This window comes from Cavia porcellus, unplaced genomic scaffold (assembly GCF_034190915.1).
Source record: "Cavia porcellus strain 051 isolate PalLab524CR breed Dunkin Hartley unplaced genomic scaffold, mCavPor4.1 scaffold_1, whole genome shotgun sequence".
Classification (NCBI taxonomy): domain Eukaryota; kingdom Metazoa; phylum Chordata; class Mammalia; order Rodentia; family Caviidae; genus Cavia; species Cavia porcellus.
In genome coordinates this window covers 117,238,017-117,258,725 of record NW_026947484.1, presented here as the reverse complement: position 1 = coordinate 117,258,725, position 20,709 = coordinate 117,238,017, and the positions used below count along the sequence as shown (strand labels likewise).

At 36.4% G+C, this 20,709-nt stretch overlaps 1 long non-coding RNA gene across 2 annotated transcripts in view; it reads right to left on the bottom strand.

The window, feature by feature from the left end:
* The window catches only part of LOC134477296 (uncharacterized), a 212,566-nt gene that overhangs the window by 39,949 nt on the left and 151,908 nt on the right, over nt 1-20,709 (bottom strand). Inside the window, exon 12 of one of the 2 annotated variants that reach the window (XR_010049256.1) lies at nt 3,218-3,364. This is a non-coding gene — a long non-coding RNA (uncharacterized LOC134477296). Of the gene's footprint in view, nt 1-646; nt 3,365-20,709 lie in introns of those variants that run through there. The other variant, XR_010049255.1, reaches the window with a different exon arrangement.

Here is a 20,709-nt window from a genome sequence, read left to right as displayed (position 1 = left end):
TATGAGGGATTGAAAGAGGGTTGTCTCTCTTCCTGTCTCTTGTTGCTTTTGGTATCTTTCATAGTCATGAAGGACTGCTCCTTTGCCATGCCATCCTACCTTGGAACCACGATTATGGTCTGAAACTTCTACAAACTGAGAGGTAAATAAATTTTCCTTCCTTTAACACTGGGCGTCAGGTATTTTGTCTCAGCAAGAAAAGAAAAGTTACTAAGAGAAATGTGGAAGAAAATGGAATGACCATAACGGGAAATTGAGTTGTGATGCAGTTTTAACAGAAGACTCAGGCAATCCCAATTACACAAGGGCTCTGCCATTAGGAATCCCCCCCCCTTTTTTTTGTAAATCAATTGAGCCCTGAAGAGTACAGGTTGAACTCCTCCATTAGTCAGTTATTTGATGTTCATGCTGTTGGGAAGAGAACACAAGTTTGTAAGAAACGCCTCTCTTGTGCTGAAAGCAAAATGATGCTTCCATTACCCATGGAATTGAGGAAAACATACTTTAAATTTATAGCTAGCTTTTCTGTATTTTTATAGGTGTCTTTACTGGTGCCTCTGTCCCACAACAATTCAGAAAACAGGGGGAAGGAGAGGGAAAAAGCAACTGTCTGAAATTAACACTGCTAAAAACAAGTCTTAAAGAATGGATTTGAATTCAAGAAGTTTATTTGAGTTGGCATCTAAGGAAATACAAGTGAGGAAGTCAAGAAAGTGAGACAAAAAAAAAACAGAAAATGCTCAAATACAGAAAAGTATATCACACACATACACACACACACACATTGGTCTCTACCTATAGTTCCTGATACAAGGCTTCTGAAACACTTCCAAATAGGGTTTCTAGGAGAATCTTTTTTTTTCCCCATCAAGTACACAAGAAGGTCAGTTACAGACCACACAGAGAACACTGATCCCACAAGAAACTTATTCCTGTCATGATGGTGATACTGTAAACAAACCTGCTGCATACCACTGATGCAAAAGTACAGCACATAGTTTTGAACAGCACATAACTGATACTAACAATAAACAACTATTTTGCTGACATATGTACTCACTATCCTATACATTTATCATTACTTTGGAGTGCACTTCTTATTTTAGAATGTTTACTATAAAACAGAATACAGAGGCAGCAGACAGCTTCATACATCAAGTGTATCAAGCAGCTACAATCCAGTGACTGATGTATCACACCCAAGTTTGAGTAAGTGTGCTTTATGATGTTGTATGATGAAATTGCCTTATGATGCATTTCTCACAATGTGTCTCTGACATTACGTTTCATTGACCCTATTTGTCTTTACTTTGATTCCTAAGAGAGTTCCTAAATCCTTTGCAATTTCCTGTGTGATGAGACCATCTTTTGTTCTAATGAGAAGACCTTTAGTGGTATCCTGAATAGAAGCTGGTCACCAGAGACATAAGACAAAATTAGAAATGTGGAACTTGAAGAAGTAAGCCCAGGCTAGGAACCTGTGCTATGCAGGAGCTGCCACCAGACTGGATCAGCCAGGACCTAGCCCCTTCCAGCGTGCAGACTGGAAACAAGAAGTATCAGTGCCCCATCAGCACCCACACACACCTTGAGCTGGCTTATCAGGAGAACCACAGGCTGTGATGATAGCTATCAAGTTGAAATGCAATTGGATGCCTGTGATGTTTTTGTGTTTCACTAACATTGCATTGGTCTAGGGTCAGTGGTCATAAGATCAGAAGACAGTGGTACACATTGTGGCATCTAGGGATGATCTCTTTCTGAGGATTTTAGCCATTGTTGATTCCCTATGGTCTTGTTTTAAAGTCTTTTCCATTATCATTTCCATTGTTTTTTTGGGTTGAGTTTTATTATGTTTTGTTTGATTATGTTAAGTCCAATGGCAGGAGCAGCTATTTAAAAGATAGCAAGATATAGTAGCAATTTTGGATTTATTATTGGTTTGTTTTGAAGTCCTTTATTGCATTCATTGTTTTGTTTTTATTCTATTGTGTTCTATTTGATTTTTACTACGTTCGAAGTTATCTGTATGAAAACATCAAATGCATTATGGTAACTATTGTTGATTTTATAATGTTTTGAAGTCCTGTATCTCTTACACTGGTTTGTTTTGATTGGTTTTATTCCATTTTATCCTCTTTAAAATAAAAAAAATCAAAAATTTCAGCTCATTTCTCAATAAAAGAGAAAACAAGCTGGAAGTAAAACATATAATTGATGATACCTAGGTAATTAAATCTCTGCAAAAAAAAAAAACCCTAAAATAAAGAGGTCATATATTGCTCTCTCAATATAGATAGTAACAGAATTGAATTAAATTGTAGGATACCCTGATGGTATCAAGGAATTATATGAATAAGAATTGTGTGAGTATAGTAGAAAAACATTTTGTTTCCTTATACAAGAATGTTGATGAAAAAGGTATGATTGTAGGAACTTTGAACTTCAGCTTACTGGAAATCGGTAAGAATATTCCCCTATCTAATGGGAGTGTGAGGAGGGTTCAGGTACTAACCCACCCATTCCCATCTCCTAAGGCTTCACAGCTGCCCCAGAAGCACTTCCTCACTGACGTACTAAGGCGGCTTCCCTGGCATCAGAGGAGCAAAGATATATGAGTGACTAAACTGAGAAATTAATGTATTGAAACTCAGAGGAAGGTTTAGGGGGTATCAGTTGGGCATTGAGAGTATCTGCTCTAGTCCCAATGCTGTGTTCCTAACTTGCTCTGGATGTAGCAAGTATTGGTAGAAAAACCGAGATATTCTGTGGATTGAAGATACTTCCTAAACACCACAAGGCTTGTGCTGTCCACTATCCCAGCAAGGAGTACACAATGGCAATGAATTAACTTGTACTTCATAGCATGTACTTGTGCTCCTCCTTTGTTGGCAGGCTTTGCTCTTTTACACCAAGGTAATAAAAGAATTCCAACATGTTTTATTGACATAATTACATTGGGAAGGAAATTGTTGGCTGAAGAATAGTATATGAAAAGAGGTGAGGCTGTTTCTTCAGTGTGACAGACAATCCCCTAAACATATTACATACTGCTCGGTGACTCTTGATAACACCATGCAAATAAGTACAGTACAAACATTGCCCCATATTATGTAATAGGAATCTGAGACCAAGAGAAATTTTTTCATAATGCTGCATAACAAGCAACCTCAAACCTTAATCATATACAATAAGACGCATTTATTTTTTTTCTCACTTGTAAGTCCAGGAATTGGTTAGTGTGGCTTTGTGGGCTGAGTTATAATCAGCTGACCAGGGTCCAGGCTGCAGGTTGGGTTCAGAGCTGCACAAACTCTCTGTCATTCTGGGATCAGTAGCAACTCAAGTATACTTTTTTTCATATCTGACGGAAAAGCAGAGGAGAACAAATCAAATTAAGCCAGCATATTTAACATTAGTGCTGTGTGTTGGTAAATTCTGATTAAGTCTTGAACAAAGAAAATTACATGGTCAAGCCTAGTATCTTTGTTGAAAAGTGCCAGGAATGGAAAAAAATGAAACTGTAGGGAACACTATTGCAATGTCTGCTCTGGAATCATCACAGTATTTTGACTCCTCATAGGGAGCTAAAAGAAAATGATAGGAATTTGGAGATACTTAAAACTTACCTTTTAGAAATAGATTTCTGAAATTAATTTATACTAATGGTGCTTTGTACACAAGTAAAATAAGGAAAAATAGTATTCTGTTCATAACATTGAAAAGATATGGTTCCACACATAAATTGCTGACAAGTTAAACCGAGGGATCCAAAATGTCAGAAAAGAGTCAGGAGACCATATTTCATGTCTGACACTGCCACTAGGTGAACTAGTGACCACAGTCCAGTTACTGGTCTTTTGAAGCCTAAGCCTCTTCCAGTGAGAAGCAAGAGACAGAACATCATGCACTTGAAGTCTAAGCTTGTAAGTAACTTTGCAGACTGATTTGAGGGAACTTACAAAGAAAGGCTTTCTCTTAATTTGTTTCTGCATTATATAGGAAGCTGGAACAATTACTACTCTAAATCAGTAATAGCAAGAACAATTTGAAGAAGACATTTGACAAAATAAACGTCTCATGATTTTTTAATTATAATTAATTTGTTTTAAGCTTTCTATAACATAAAATTTGTCTGAGTTTTCTGCAAATGCTAAAATTGCTTCTTCAGCATGAGTGTTTAATTTGACCGAAAGTTAGCTGACTCACGAATTTAAAACAAACCTTTTCAGAGCTAGCTGTAGTTTACACAAAGTATTATTTGGCTTTTGTGAGCTATTCCACCAAAGGGCAATGAAATATCATGCCAAAAATATCTCAAATATCAAAGAAGGGATAGGAGGGCCAGCTAACTTTTTCTCCTCTTTAGTCGACAAAGGACAGAAGAACTATCAGGATTGCTTCATACACAGTGAAGAGTCCAGAGAGAGGAAAATTTGTCCAGTTGCTGTGCAAAGCCTAACCTCCAACAAGCAATATGTTACTGTAAGTTCTTTCAGGCCTGGGAACCTTTGCTCTTCCTATATGTACTTCTTGTAAGATCTGGTTGTGCTTCGCATATAGGAGGTTTCAAATAAATTCCACTGAGTGAGTGAACAACTAATAAATAAATCTTAATCAATGTTGTTTTATTTGTACCCTGATAAATCACATTAAGCATGGATATACTGCACATAGTGTAGCCAAAAGTTTTCAAACGAAAGATATGGCTCATTTTTAAAAAATGACCGAATAGTTGTGGGTACAATTAGTATACAGAGGCAGTAATTGTTTCCACAAGCATAGCTAAGATGAATTCAAAGATGGAAAGCCAGATACGCAGGAAAGTCCCAGATAAACTATGAGGTAGAGTCTGCTGATACCAGCACAATTATTTTAGGGTTTCAAAAGGGAACTACGATGGTTTGTTATGTTAAAGACATGTTACATAAAACTCAGGTTAGGTGAAGAAGTGATAAAAATAACCTGAACTACTTAATCTGGTTTAGAATTGGATCATTTTTGATCTCTCAGGCCAAACCAGAACATACAATTTTATTTTCTACCTATCTTAGAATAAATAAATATTAAATATTTTCAAGGGCAAACTATCCCAAAATTTGCTATCATTGTCACTAGTTACCATTTATGTAGTGTCTCTACATGCTAGCTGCCGTCTCACTGTTTCTCTTCTCTATACACATATGTGGTATGTTTTCCACAATTGTTCTAGGAATATGCTTATCTCTGTTTTATAGATGAGTATGTTCACACTTACCCAGGGTTCTACAACTAGCAAGTGGCATAAGCATTATTTAGAACTAGGTCTGGCTGTCTCTAAAATCCTTATTCTTTGTTACATACCATAAAATTAAGGGTTCAGGATATGCTTCTTTCTATTAAAATCTTCCCTCTGTCCTTACCTTGAAAAAAGCCTGACTTATGCCTGATCATCTCCATCTCTTACCATGTTTTGCCTTCACCCACTCAAGTCAGGTTTGTCTGAGCAAATTCGCTTTGCTTCCACTTTCTGACTACAGCAGCTCTCTGAACGACAGTCACTTGTTCACAGCACAAACACCTTTAAACATTTAAGCTTTCTTACTGTTTGTGGCCACCTCCTACCCATTCATTTCAGTCCTAATCTCCTCACAGTCTCTCTGCAGCCAACACGTATTTGTCCAGCTGTCCAAATATTCCTCAATCCTTGCCCACAGGAAATAAACTACTCTTGTCCTTCGTCCTCTGGGATTAGAGGTCATCCCAGAGCCAAGCCCATGGTATTTTCTTGGTGTTTTTGGCTGGCTGGACCACTGAAAATGGCCACCGTCTCTCTTCAGTGTTGTCCCAGCCAGCATTGTGCTTCCTAAAATAACTCTACAGTTTGAACCTTTGGATCTTCTGGATTTTGTTCTCCAAATATAATTTGAGCTTTCATTCACATGACAAGCTCATAGTTACCCCTCAAAGCAATTCTGGATTGTTATCTGATTGTTATCTGGATTGTTATCTGAGGTAGGTATCCTAGAACTCCTAGGTTCTCACCTGCCATTTCTTTCTTCCCATCACCTACAGTTTCTCCATCACTGCCTCCTGACTCAAGTTGATGTACCTGTATTTAATATTCCAAGGAATTTTCACATATTCTTGCCTTTTCATTTCAGCATATACTTGGTCCACATTGACTATTCTCTTCAAAAGGATTAGACTTTGAAATAAACAGAGCTGAACTTAAGTTTCACCTTTATGATTTTATTTGGGCTGCCTTTGGGTGAATTTCTTAACTTTTGCAGAGTTTTGTTTCCATATATCTAAAATGAAAACACTAAAACCTATTACAGTTTATGAGATTCTAACATTACATTCTTGTAGTGAACACATTTTTTAAGGATTTCTTTGGTCTTTCCTCCATCTTCTAGTTATGAAGACACTCTTATTTGTCTCGAATGAAGCTGATTGTTCCTGTGTTAGTTGACCATCACTTTGACAAACACATGAAATAATCCGCTCTAAAAGAAAGGCCAATTCTGGCTCACAGTTTTAGAGTTTTCAGTCCCTGGTTGGTTGGCTCTGTTGATGACATAGTATATTATGGCAGAAGTACATGGTAGGGGAGCTGTCACCTTCTGGGAGCCAGGAAGCAAAGAGACAGAGAGAGGAAGAGACCAGCATCACAGTATCTCCTTCAAGGGCACAGCCCTAAGGTTCCAACTTCTTTTCACTAGATTCCACCTCCCAAAGACTTTTTTTTCCTCCCAGAAATATGTGGCCTGGTGACTAAACTGAATTTTCATGCCTTTGAGGAAGATTTCAGATCCAAACCCCAGTACGACTCATGAGTTGGGACACACAAGGCTTTGGCCCAATGAATAGGAGAACCAGTGCTCTTGACCAGAGTCTGGCTCATGGAGCTGACTCAAACCAAGCCATGAGAAGTCACATTATAGTTCTACTGATAGTTACTAGGAAAGAAATACTGTAATTCCTGAGATTGTTTGCAGCAACAAACACTAAAATCTGGAGAATTTAAGAATGGAGTTAAATACAGAGGAAAGTAAATCTAATTGATATAAATTGTCAGGGTCAAGCACAGAACTCCTGGCCCCCTTAGTATTGTTAACCAGTATAATCCACTCTGTGTTGTTATCTTCAGTTAGGTTTCTGTCACGTGTAACTAAACTTTCTGATCAATAAACATGCTTCACCTTTTCATCCCCAAGACAGAGTTTCTCTACCTATTTGAGTACTACTTTCAATATACCCAATAGTAATGTGTATTACAAAGCAATTTTATATAGTTAGTGATAACAGTCACCATGACCTGATTCCTCCTTCAAAATTTACCTCCCCCACTCCTCTCTTTTAACTCTAACCAAGACCCACCTGACCTGGATAATTACACTCATTCATTGATCTGGCCTTTTGAAAAACATTTCATCCATCATTCTGCCCCTAAATTAAGCATTTTAAAGTGGTATTTTCAGCATGCTTCTTTGCCACAAAGAGTCAAAATATTCCAGATAAGTAAATCTCACCCTCATTAATCTATTATTATTCTCTGACAGGTATCCATTCACTTATCCAGTGTTATTTAGGAATGAAAAATTCTCTTATTCCAATTAAAATTCTACTTCTTGCTGCATGTAGAAATTTGGTCAATTTATTTCTTTAAGGGTTTGGCCCCATGGATACAACCATATCAGTCTTCTTACCATTCCTTACTGTTGTCTAACATTATAAAAGTATAATTTATATACCATAAAACTCACCTACTTCAAGTTTATAATTCACTGATTTTTAGTAACTTGACCAGCTTGTGCAGCCATCTCAATAATCCAGTTTTAGAATATTTTCATCACCTCAAGAATATCTTTCATGACCACTTGTTCTTAGTCTTTATCCCTATCTGCAACATAACTTTCTGCCTCTATAGATTTGCCATCTCAGGCATTTCATGTGATCATATAATATATGGTGTTTTAAGCACATTTCTTTTCACTTAATATAAATGTACCAGCTTCACCAACAATGAACATGCTAAGAAAGAAATCAAAAGCAATACTTGTCATGGAAGCAAAACAAACAAACAAACAAACAATAGGAATTAGCCTAGCCAAAGAAGTGGAATACTTCTTTAATAAACACTGCAACACTCTGAAAAAAAAGTACATTTAAGAGGACATTAGAAAATTGGAAAAAAAATCCCCTGCTCCTGGGCAGGCAGAATCATTACTATTTAAATGACTTTCTTACCAAAACTGATAATAGGTTTAATGCAATTGTAACCAAAACACTAGGAGCATTCTTCATAGAAATAGAAAAAAATATTCCTAAAATGTACATGAAATCAGAAGAGACTATGAACAGCAAAAGCAATCCTGAACAATAAAAGCAAATCAGACATCATCACAGTCCTGGATTTCAAGCTTTATAAAGTTACAATAAAAAAGCATCATGGTACTGGCACAAAGCACAGATATGAGGATCAATGGAACAGAAATGAGGATGCAGAAATAATCACAACCACCTTCAGCAATGTGAGCTTCACCAAAGGGGCCAAGATAGTGTCTATATCAAATGCGGCCAGGAAAACTGGTTATCCATGTGCTAAAAAAGGAATCTAGATACTTATCTGTCAACTTCTACTAAAATCCAATTAAAATGGATGAAATACTTAGGTGTAAGAATAGAAATATGGAATTTGCTTAAGATAAAATCGGCAAAACCCTTGGACACATACATATAGGCAAGGACTTCATGAACAGAATCCCAGCTGCACAAGAAATAAGAGCAACCATCAACAAATGTAATATTAAATTAAAAGCTTCTGCACAGCAAAGAAAAAACAACCAATGGAATTAAGAGACAATCTAAAGAATGGTGAAAAATTGTCAGTTACTATTCAAACAGAAGATCAGGATCTAGAATATGTAAAAAATTAAAAAAAAATGGACTGCTCCCACCCCATAAAAGAATCAGTCAAAATGAGCAATTGGAAAAAATAAAACTTTTCAAAGGAAGAAGTACAAATGGCCAATAAATATCTGAAAAATATTCATCATGTTTGATCACTAGGAAAAATACAATTCAAAACAACATTGAGATTTCATCTTACTCCAAAAAGAATGGCTTTCAACACAGACAAAAATAATGGTGAGATTTTGGGGAAAGGAGCACTTATACATTGTTAATGGGATTATAAACTAATATAACCACTATGGAAATCAATATGGGGACTCAAAAAGCTAAATTCCATTTGACTCAATTATTCCTCTTCTGAGTATCTTCTGAAAGAATTAATGGCATCTTGTGACAGTGATACATAAATATTCTTGTCTACAGCAACTCATAATAGCTAAACTGGAGGAAGCCTGGGGCTGGGGATTTAGCTCAGCGGCATAAGCGCCTGCCTTGCAAGCAGGCAGTCGTGAGTTCGATCCCTGGTACCGATAAAAAGGAAAAAGACCAAAAAAAAAAAAAAAAAAAAAAAAAAAAAAAAACTGGAGGAAGCCTACAGACCCATTAACAGGTGAGCAAATAATGAAAATGTTTTATACACACACACTGGAATACTACTTAGCCATAAAGAAGGACAAAGTTGAGTCATTTGTAAGAAAATCAACACTTTTTGAGACCATAATGGTAAGTGAAATAAATCTGTCAGAGAAAGTTAAGTATTGCAGGGTTTGTTTTATGTAAGAAATCTAAAGCAAAATAATATATAAGTGATACAAAATATAGTAGTAGACCTTGCATAGATGGGAAAAAGTCTGGAGATATGGAGAGATCTAAGGGAGGACAGGCAAAGGAAAGTAAAAATGATTAAGCTACAATATGTACTAATTCTCTAAGATGATATAATTATTATGTATCTCAAACATATGCTATGAATGAAAGATAAAGAAAGAAACAAGAAGAAATGTACCAACTTCATTTCTGCTTTTGTTCTTGGCACATGAAAGTTCTCCACTCCCTTCAGCCTATTCAAATTTTTCATTGTTGTTGATGCTGTTGTTTTGAGGTACAACTTAAAACACAGTGCTTTCATGACATTTTCTAGATCCTGACCAATGCATGACTTAGGCCTTTGTTATTCTGAATTTCCAGTGGAACGTCTAGAGTTTAGCTCTTCATTATCTATTTTATACAATTATCTTATTTTTCTTGATAAAAGTGAAAAATTATTTATGAAAAGTACTAGATGCATCTGGCATCAAAACAAATGTTGTTTAAAAACAATGATGAGCTGCATGTATCTACTTACCAAGAAAATTACCAAGAGCCATAGTTGAGTAGGATGGGAGACCTGGATGATTTCTGCTGATTTCTACAGATCTTATACCAGAATAGCTGCTTACTGGATGGACAGACCCTAGTGATTTTTAGAAACCATGCCTCCTTTTAGCATCAATTTCCCCTAAAACCAAAATTCCCCCCAACTATGAATTCTAATTAATGTGTTCCTAACTTATAATGTGTAACTACTGCGTGCATGCACTGGTTGCTAATCATTGTGTATATACTGAATGAATAAATTAAACAATACATTTATGACTACATGCTGAAACCTTTAATTGACTAACCATTTAAGAACCTGGCCACAACACTCTCAGAAGATCTCAAGAGTCAAGCATTAGCTTCAGCTGGGAATTTCATTTTGAATACAAAACCATGGAATGATCCATACATATAAGCATATCAACTTGTCATAAATACAACTTGGCTCACTTATAGGATAAGTATGCACCACGAAACCAAAATGTTAAGTGGAAATCAGACACAGAAGCTTAAAAATCAGCTTGAAACTCAAAATATAAATAAACCCATATGAATAAAGAACAAAAGGTGGTCTCTACAATTAAATGACACTGTCAGTACAACATAACAGAACTTACGGGAAAGCAGTCCTATAAGGGAAATTTATAGTGCTGAATTCCCACATAAAAAAAAACATATTGAACTCAAACAAATAACCTAATGTTAAACTTCAAGTTTCTAGAAAAAGAACAAGTTAAATCCAAAAATAATGGAAGGAAGTTATATATATATATATATATATATATATATATATATATATATATATCAGAGAAGAAATAAATTCAGTTGAGACGAAAAAAAGACACTGAAAGCAACACAAAGAATGAATGGACTGAAGAACTGGTTCTTTGAAAGATTAAATATAATTGACAAACCCTTAACCAACTTTACTAGAACAAGGGAAGAAAGACCCAAAGCCATGCAATTAGGAATGAAAAGAGTGAAATCACAGTGGATCCTGAAGAAACCCAGATCATCAATATCTATTTTGAAAACCTATACTCTAATAAGATGGAAGGAGACAGAAGAATTGGACAGATTACTAGACGAATACAAATTACCAAAACTGAATTAAGATTTAAATTCTAAATAATCCAAGATCAATTAATGAAATTCAAGAAGTAATTTTTAAAAATATCAACAACAAAAAATCCCAGGTCCTAACTGATTCACTGCTAAATTCTACAAGAATTTTAGAAAGGTCTAATGCCACTACTCCTCAAAGTCTTTAATGAAATTAAAAGGGAAACAATACTCCCAAATTCACTCCTGAAAACAAGCATTACCTTGATATCCAAATCAGAGAAAGGTCCAACCAATTAAAGAGAAGTACAGGCCAATCTTCTTAATGAGCACAGATGCAAAAGTTTTCAAGAAGATACTGGCAAACAGAATGCAATGAATCCTCAAAAATGTTATTCATCATGACCAAATAGGATTCTTCCCAGGGGGTCAGTAAATACATCACATGAACAAATCTAAGAACAAACTACATTATTATCTCAGTAGATTCAGAAAAAACATTTGACAAACTCCAATATTCATTCATGATGAAAACCCTAAAGAAAATTTGAATAGAAGGTTGTTTTCTCAATCTGATGAAAGCCATGTATGAAAAATCAACAGCCAACATCATACTAAGTGGATCAGGAACAACATAAGGATGCTCATTATCACCACTCCTGTTCAATATAGATCTGAAAACATTAGCCAGAGCAATTGGACAAGAGAAAAAAAGAAAAGGAATACGGATAGAAAAGAAAGAATTTAAATTATCATTATTTGCTGATGACATGATACTTTACATAGACAACCCCTAAAAACTCACCAGAAGTCTCCTAAGATTAATAATCAATTCAGGTAGCACAACAAGACACAAAGTCAGCACTGAAAATCAATAATATGAATAACAAACTCACAGAGAAATTAAGGAAACAACTCCTTTTACAATGGCATTAAGGAAAATGAAATACGAATCAATCTAATGAAAGAAGTGAAATAACTTTACACTGAAAAGTACAATACTCAGAAAAAGGAGATCAATGAGGATATCAGAAAATTAAAACACATCTCCTGTTCTTGGATGAGCAAAAACAATACAATGAAAATAGCCATACTTCAAAAACTATTATAGATATTTAATGCAATCCTGGTCAAAATATCAAAAGAATACTTCATAGAAGTAGAAAAAAATCCTAAAGTTCATATGGAACCAGAAGAGACCCAGAATTGCAAGAGCACTTCTGGGCAACAAGGGCAATCAAGGGGTTTATATGAATTATACTACAAAGTTACAGAGATAAAAACAGCACGGTCCTGGTTAAAAAAAAAAATCAGACCTGAGGTTCAATGAAACAAAATAGAAAATGCAGAAACAAGTCCAAGCACATTCAGCTACATTACCTTAGACAAAGGGGCCAAATGCCTGCAGTGGAAGAAAGATAGCCTCTTTAATAAATAAATGGTGCTCGAAAAACTGACTTTCCACATGCCAAAAGTTGAACCTAGACCCATGTCTCTCACCATGCACTAAACTAAAATCAAAATGGATCAAAGATCTAAATATTAAAACAGAAACAATCTTCTGGAAGATAAAACAGCTAAAACTTTTGAAGTCATTGGTGTAGCCAAAGACTTTATGAACAAAACACCAGTTGCCCAGGAAATATCTCAAAGGATCAACAACAACCAAGAGCACATCAAATTAAAAAACTTCTGTACATCAAAAGAAACTTCCAACAGAGTAAAAAAACAGCCTGCAGAATGAGGAAAAATTTACCAGCTACTCCTCAGAGAAAATACAAAGAACTCAAAAAGAGTATATAAAGAGCTCAAAAAGAATCTGAACCTCCCACAAATTTAAAGATCCAATCCAAAAATGAGAATCTAAAATCAATAGACACTTCTCTGGTGAGGAAATGCAAATGGAAAATAAATATATGAAAAAATGTTGAACGTCACTGTTCATTTGAGAGATGCAAATTAAAACTACACTGAGATTCCATCTCAGTCCAGAAAAAATGACTATCATCAAGAAATCAACCAATAATGAATGCTGGGAAGGTTGTGAGGAAAAAGATACTCTTCTCTATTGTTTGTGGGAGTGCAAATTGGTAAGGAAACCAACATGGAGATTCCTCACAAAACTAAAACTAGAGGTTCCATTTATTTGATCCACATATGCCCCTTCTAGGTGTCTTCCCAAAGAGGTGAAAAGCATCATACCACAGAGATATACGAATACCCATGTGTACAGCGGCACAATTTAAAATAGCTACGTCTTGGAAATAGCCCGTATGCCCATCAACAGATGAAATGTATAAAGAAAATGTATTTATATACTATGAAATACTACTCTGCCACGATATAGGATAAACTTGAATCACTTTTAGGTAAACACCTCGAAGTTCTTTGAGTTGTTTGTTTGGTTTGTTGTTTGTTTTTTCTTTGTTTGTTTTGTTTTTGAGGCAGGGTCTCACTATGCAGGTCAGGGTAGCCTTGAATCCACTTTGTAACCCAGGCTGGTCTCAAACTCAAAAGAATGCTCATGCCTCTATCTCCTGAGTGCTGGGATTACAGGCATGCACCACCATGCCCAGCCTAATAAATGCATCTTGAGACCATAATTTTATGTGAAATAAATCAAACATGTGAGCTTAAATATCACATTGTTTCTCTTTGTGACAAAGCCAAATGGCAGATAAGAAGTAAAATTGAGGATTGGTATTGGCAAGTAGGAAAAACGTGTTCAAATAGGAAGGGAACAAGGGACAAGGGAAGAGCAGGAAAGGGATTATAAAACAAGAGAGAATGGAAGAGAAAAACAAAAACCAAGCTTTTGTAAATAGAGAAGGGAAGAAAGGGTTGAAGAGAGGGGAGGGGAAAGGGAGTGTTATGGATTAAGAACTGAAGGTCAACTTAATGCCAGCTGAATTAAATCAGCAAGGTGCTGAGCATAGATGTTCCACATGAGGGAAGCTGCCAGCATAAATAGAGACATGGAGAAGGAGAAGCTATGGATTGAGGTGCATTGAGGTGTTGCGGCACTGTGGGTCTTCCTATGAGTTGCTGTTTGAGCTGTTGGTCCTCCCGGAGGAGCTCTGGTCTTCACATTGAGCATTGCTTCCTGGCTCTGGAGGGGAAGACGTGTGCCACTTGATCTCCAGGATGAAATCGTCACACTGGCTTCCTGGCATGTACTAGCTGTGCTTGTCATCGGAGGACCTCGGGGCCTCCATGTCACTGAGGATGGCTGTGGTGCTTTTCAGGACAGCCCAGGTCTATATTATGAGCATGACTTCTCGGTTCCAGTGTAGAACCCTCAACCTATCAGCACAGCTCCTTCACCCCTAGGGCTTAGACTTTCTAGTTCCCACTGCTGACCTTTGGGTCTTCCCAGCACAGATCCATAAAAGAGACTGGTGTGAGTCCTTCTTGTGGGCTCTAGACCTCCATTTGGACTTGTGGGAGGCACTGTCATGAGTTCTGGGTCTTCATCTGGATTCATACAGGACATTGCTGTGGGATTCAGGCCCTTGGCTAAATATTCTATGTCTTTAGTGTTGTGAATAGATTTTCTGTGTTTTCGTTAACTCTGGGTGACCATCATAAATAATATTATAAACTCCATGTCCTGATTCTAATTGTTCTCTGCACAACCTCTGACTACAACAGGGAGAAAACAAAGAATTAAGACATACTGTGTACAGGTGCAAGTTCCCTATGATGAATGTGATCATTATGTATGACAAATATGAACTAATATAATAACTAAATACAAAAATTTAATAATAAATTACCTCAAAAATAAATAAGAGATAATAGGAAGTAGAGGTAAATCTCTCTCAGATAAGAAGGGGATCAAGAAATGGAGGTGACAAAAAAAAGGAATTAAGACATGCTATGTTCATGTATCACTCCACATAAAGAATGTAAACATTAACTACTACCAACATATACTCATTAAAAACAAAAGAATATACTCATTAGATACCACCAAAGGCAAAGATCCAAGATGGAAAACCAAGTTAAAAGTTTTTAAACTTTTAAAATTTTTAAAATTCTTATCACTTTTCCAGGATAATTAGGTATTGTTTTAAGGACTTCTAATACCGTTGTGAGCAAACAAGAAAAAACAAAACAAAACAAAAAATGCTCTACATTTATGGAGCTTATAGTTCAGGGGATCAGGTATGATTATATTGTGCTATTTCAATATGTGCATTCTAAAAGCCCAAGGGCCAGAATTCAATCTCGTTATAGCCACAATATTAAGACAGTGCCTGAACCATAGTGATAAATTAATGCATTCTCTTGAATAAGTGAATAAAAAGTCACTATTTTGAACACAATATTTCATTGAATTGTCCTAACAGAAACACACACACACACACACACATACACACACACACACACACACACACACACACACACACACACACACACATACATATATATATGTACTCTAGTATCAATGCTAGTTTTCTTCTCTAGTTCAAAGGTCAGTTAATCTGGCAGGCCACAAAGCTAGTAAAAATTAAAGATCCAAAATTTAAATGCATTTATTTTTCCTCAAAGCTATGTTTTGCCCTACAGTGCCTTGCTTCATCAAAGAAACAGGGCTATAATGTGGAAATATTTATTCAAATGTGGATTCAGTCCAACTGGATTTTCTCAGGCCAGGTGAAAGTTCTACATCTTATTTAAATCACTGGGAAATTAATTCAGAAGTGACTGTCTAAGATAAGAAGGTATAAAATATCAATTATGAAATCAGTAACAAAAGAACAACATAAGTATTGCTCATCCTTGAAAACTAATCAGAATCTTACAAAGTTACTCATCAGTACATTCACTAAAATAGTACATTTCCCTAAAATGTTTACATTTCTGTAATCCTAAGAATAAAAGTGATAAGAGGAACCAAAACACTAACTGCAATATTTGTCCCAAATCTAAAAATGTTGTATTGATCCTATATGAGAAATATATTTTGATTGCTTAGTGTTACATTGTTTTCTAATTATTGCATTTGGCTAAGGCTCATTTACCCAATCCTCCAAAAAATACAATGTCCACATATACATACACTGCTTTATGCTCCACAGCATCTAACATGATGCTGAGCCACACATACTGAGCTCAGAGTCTGAGGAATGGAAATGAATTTAGAAATCTCGTCCAGAGCTGACTATCTTTCCTGTCAAATTTTGTTTCCAAGATTTTATCCTGTTAATCCGTGCCACTGAAGACAGCACCAGCTTTTGTTATATTTCCAGATCATTCTGAAAGGCCACATCCATGGTTATTCATCTTATCACATAATAGAGAGAAAAGTCGAGTTTATTTTAAAATTAGCTTTGCTCCATTTAGTGAATTTTTGTTAGAAAATGTGCCTAAATTCACATAAATGGTGGGCTGAAATCGGTGCCTGAGAAAAAGGGAGAGGAAGGAAGGGAGGGGGTAAGGAGGGAGGAAGAGAGGGAAGGAGAGAAAGGAGGGCAACTGTGTGCTCACACTTGTGGGTGGTAAAGCATCTTCAGAAAGCCCTTCAGCTCCTCTGGAGGAGCGTACAGTCTGTGCCATGGAAACGGTGGTTACCATGGAAAGAAAGCGCTATTGTGACGGGCTGAAGAAATGTCTATGTAAAATCATCTTACCATGTAACCTTACACTTTGCAGCATTTTAAGAAATATGACAGGATTAGAGCACAGTCCTCTGGGAGTCTCAGTCCTCTCAATGATCTTCCAAAACAATCTAGAAATCGAGATGATAAACTGCGGGGCAGTGTGTACCTTGCTAAAGGGCTTGACAAGCAGTTAGGTGGAAAAATTGCCCACATCGTTTATCTATGGACTACACAGCACACTATTAAATATTTTCTTTTAAAACCTACAAAGTATTACAAATGAAGAGAAAACATGGATAAAATTAACTTAAAGCGAATGCTTCCCGACTTACTGAAATCAGAATTGATGTGTTTCATCTAACTTATCTGTTAATAGGTTTTCTTGATGCCCCCGTGTTACCATAATCTCCAAAGCACCGGACAAACCAGTACATTTGTTTATCTTTATCACTCTTTGCTTACTAAAGAACTTGCTTTTATTAAAGATATCAATCACCTGCACACAGTTTAATAGGCTGTGCGGTGCATAGGAGGGTAAAAAAAAAGCAGAAAAAGGGTAGAGGGTGAGAGCCTTGTTTTAACAAAGCCCCAAATGCATTAAAGAGGCAATAAAATAAGCTTTCTATAATACACTATATCATATATTATATATAACATGTATATATCAGACAACTTGATACCAAAATCAATTATCTAGAACATTTTGAACTGGAAAGCAGGAGGCTTAAAAGCAGTCACTGTCTCCACTCGACACTCAATTTTGCCAGGTTATTTTAATAAACAGTCAAATGATGCTAAATGGAGAGACGTGGAATATGTTCTGTGTCTCACAAGCAGCTACTCGCGGTTGCACAGGACAGCCAGACATTTTTGCCTGAGCCCAGCCGTGAAGCCAGGAATCCAAAGTGGCCTAATGGGGGTGCAGCATCTGAGGGCGCCGGCGGCAGCCTCCCATCTGAGGTTGTTGACCGGCTGGTTATTGCTCACTATTCACATCACAGTGTGGGAGGGACACGCGGCAGCTTTGCTTCTGAAACTGCTCTCCTCTCCACAATCTCTCAGCGCAAGGAACATAATATCATATTTTATCTTGTCTTCTGGGATTAAAAATATTGATTGAAATTTTCATTGGAAGCTTTTCTTAAAAGACACTTTCTTCCAAACCTCTTCTTTCTACTCCATTGCGAGTCAGCTATTTTTCTTGCCAAAATTCAGGAAAGCAATTAGGCTCAAGGGTTTTATAAGCTGCACCAGTTCAGGGTGAATCTATTGAACTTGCTAAGAAATTCTTGTTCATTCACTGTGAAAATGTTGATGGTTTTATCCTTTCTTTTGATAACCACTTAGTTTTAGAAACCTGTGTAGCATATGTACTGCAGGATTTCAAGAGAGACTGTCCTAATTAAAGTGTTGTGGTGTTCAAGGGGAAACTACTAAACATATTTTTTAATAACTGTCATTTTCAAGTTCAAATATACATGAGGAAGAATGAAGCTAGAATATATGGGAAGTTAGCATAAGCTGTGATGGTAGGAAATACAGTAAGCCAATCGACACCTCGGGGTTTTTCAAATATCTCAGGAGGAAAACAAAGATCCTCCATCCTCTATCAGATGTCCCTGTCACAGGTGATCATAGTCATGTTTCCCAGAGAACATATGGCTGTGTTTACAGCCATCAGGCAGATTTCATAGGGCTTCAACACCATGTGTCCACCAACTAGCCTTTCTGATTGCAGCTAATTAGAGAGGAGATGGGAGGAATTTTTACAATAATATTAAGGCAAAGGGATGCTTACAGGTCCCAGGCCTGTTTGTAAGAATAGATGACAAGAGATACTGATATTAAAAGTATAGGAAGTCAAGCGAATTGGGTATTTTCCACAAGTCTTTTAGAAGTATTGAGGTCTAAATTGGTTACAGTTACAACAAAACAGTGTTTAAACACAAAGAAAGAAAAGCAACACAATGAATCAGGCAAAGTGTTACTTGAGAGAACTATAAAGGTAAGAAACAAGTTGAATATCTCTAAAGCATCTTTTCAGAGGAAAGATTCTGTGTTGAAACTAGCACAATGTCTTTATAGCTAGCAAATCTACGATGCAGTACATTCAACATAAAATTATATAGGGACCCCTGAATATGCGTTCCAGCCTGATTTGTGGTCCAACAATGCTATTCTTTCTCTTTTTCATCTCAAAGTAAAACACAAGGAAAATAAGTCATAGGCTAAATATATGGTATGATTTAGGACTTCAGTTTTTCCGTACTCCCTTTTTGAATTTGAAAAGTTTTTTTGGCAAGCCCCTGGAAAAAAGGCTTGGCCATAGAGGATTCCTGAAAGAGTAACCTAAGCTCACCTCCAAATGAAATGAAGCATTTAGTAATTCCTTTTTCCTGCAATTTACAAACCTCCCCCCCAGAGGGTGGCACTGTAAGTGATTGTATGATTATATGATCCTGTGTGTGTGTGTGTGTGTGTGTGTGTGTGTGTATGCACATGCGTGTGTGTTATACTATTCCATTTATTACAGAGACTTCTTCCTTCAGGCTTTTTTGAAAATCTGAGAACACACACATTGGTAATTGTGTAATTTTTTTCTCTATTCTCTGCTTTGTGGAAAGTGGAAGATAATAACATTAGATAGGTCACAGGATCGCAATTTAATGGCCTGAACTCAATCCACAGGTACATCGTGTGGTTGCCTTGGGATCTGTTCTCACTGCTGTGACATGACGGGAAATACTAGCAGAGTCAGAACAGACAGCGCTGCAGTGATGGAGACAGTGTGGCGAGGAGTCCAGCAGATGCCGACCCTGCAGCCCTAGGAGCAGCTGTGAGGATGCACTGATAACTACTCAGTGACCCACTCTGCTCCTCACACGGAGCCTTCCTTTGATGCACATTTCTGCTGTGCTCTCAGTCTGGCATTGAAGACACAGAAACAAACCACATGGACCTGGCCCTTATGTGGCCTATTGTTTCTTAGAAAAAGGCAAATGGATGTTTAATACAAATGCACATTATGACAAAAATGAAGGTTAAATTAAGAAATTCTTTAAGCACCTTAGAAAGAAAAAAACTATGAATTCAAAGCATTATGGTGTTTATCCAATTACCTAATTATCTTGGCTCTCCAGAGCTTTGATGTCTGGTTCTATTTCTTAGAGAATTTTTTAGCATAGCACTCGCATTTTAAGGAAACTACTTTATTTTTATTTTTTTATTTTGGTACTGGAGATTGAACACACAACTTTGCACTTGACAAGGAAGTGCTTATACTGCTGAGCTAATTCCCCAGTCCCCCTTTCTTTTTTTTTTTCTTTCTGTGTTTTGTTTTGTTTTGTTTTTGGTACTAGGGATCAAAGTCATGACCTTAGGCTTTCCAGGCAGGCACTTGTGCTAATGGGCTAAGTCCCAGCCCAGAAAACTACTTTATAGTGGTAATATCACATCTGTTAGAATTAAAAGAGATTACATTCGTGTATTCATACATACATATTTGTGTTATATCACATATCGATTTTATTAGATATATTATAGACATATGTATTTATAAATTTTTTTAAAGATTCTAGGCTACAATATAAATACTGGTAGAAGGTGTTGTAGTTTAATTATTGTTAATCTTATTTTCATTGTGGCTAACTCTAAGGCAAAAGTAAAGAAATTATGAACTATGGACAAGATTTGGTCCAGAGAGGGCCACATAAATTCATTACATATTGCTCATCGCTTTAGTAGAGTTATATATTGCTCATGGCAACAGTAGAGTTGAGTCACT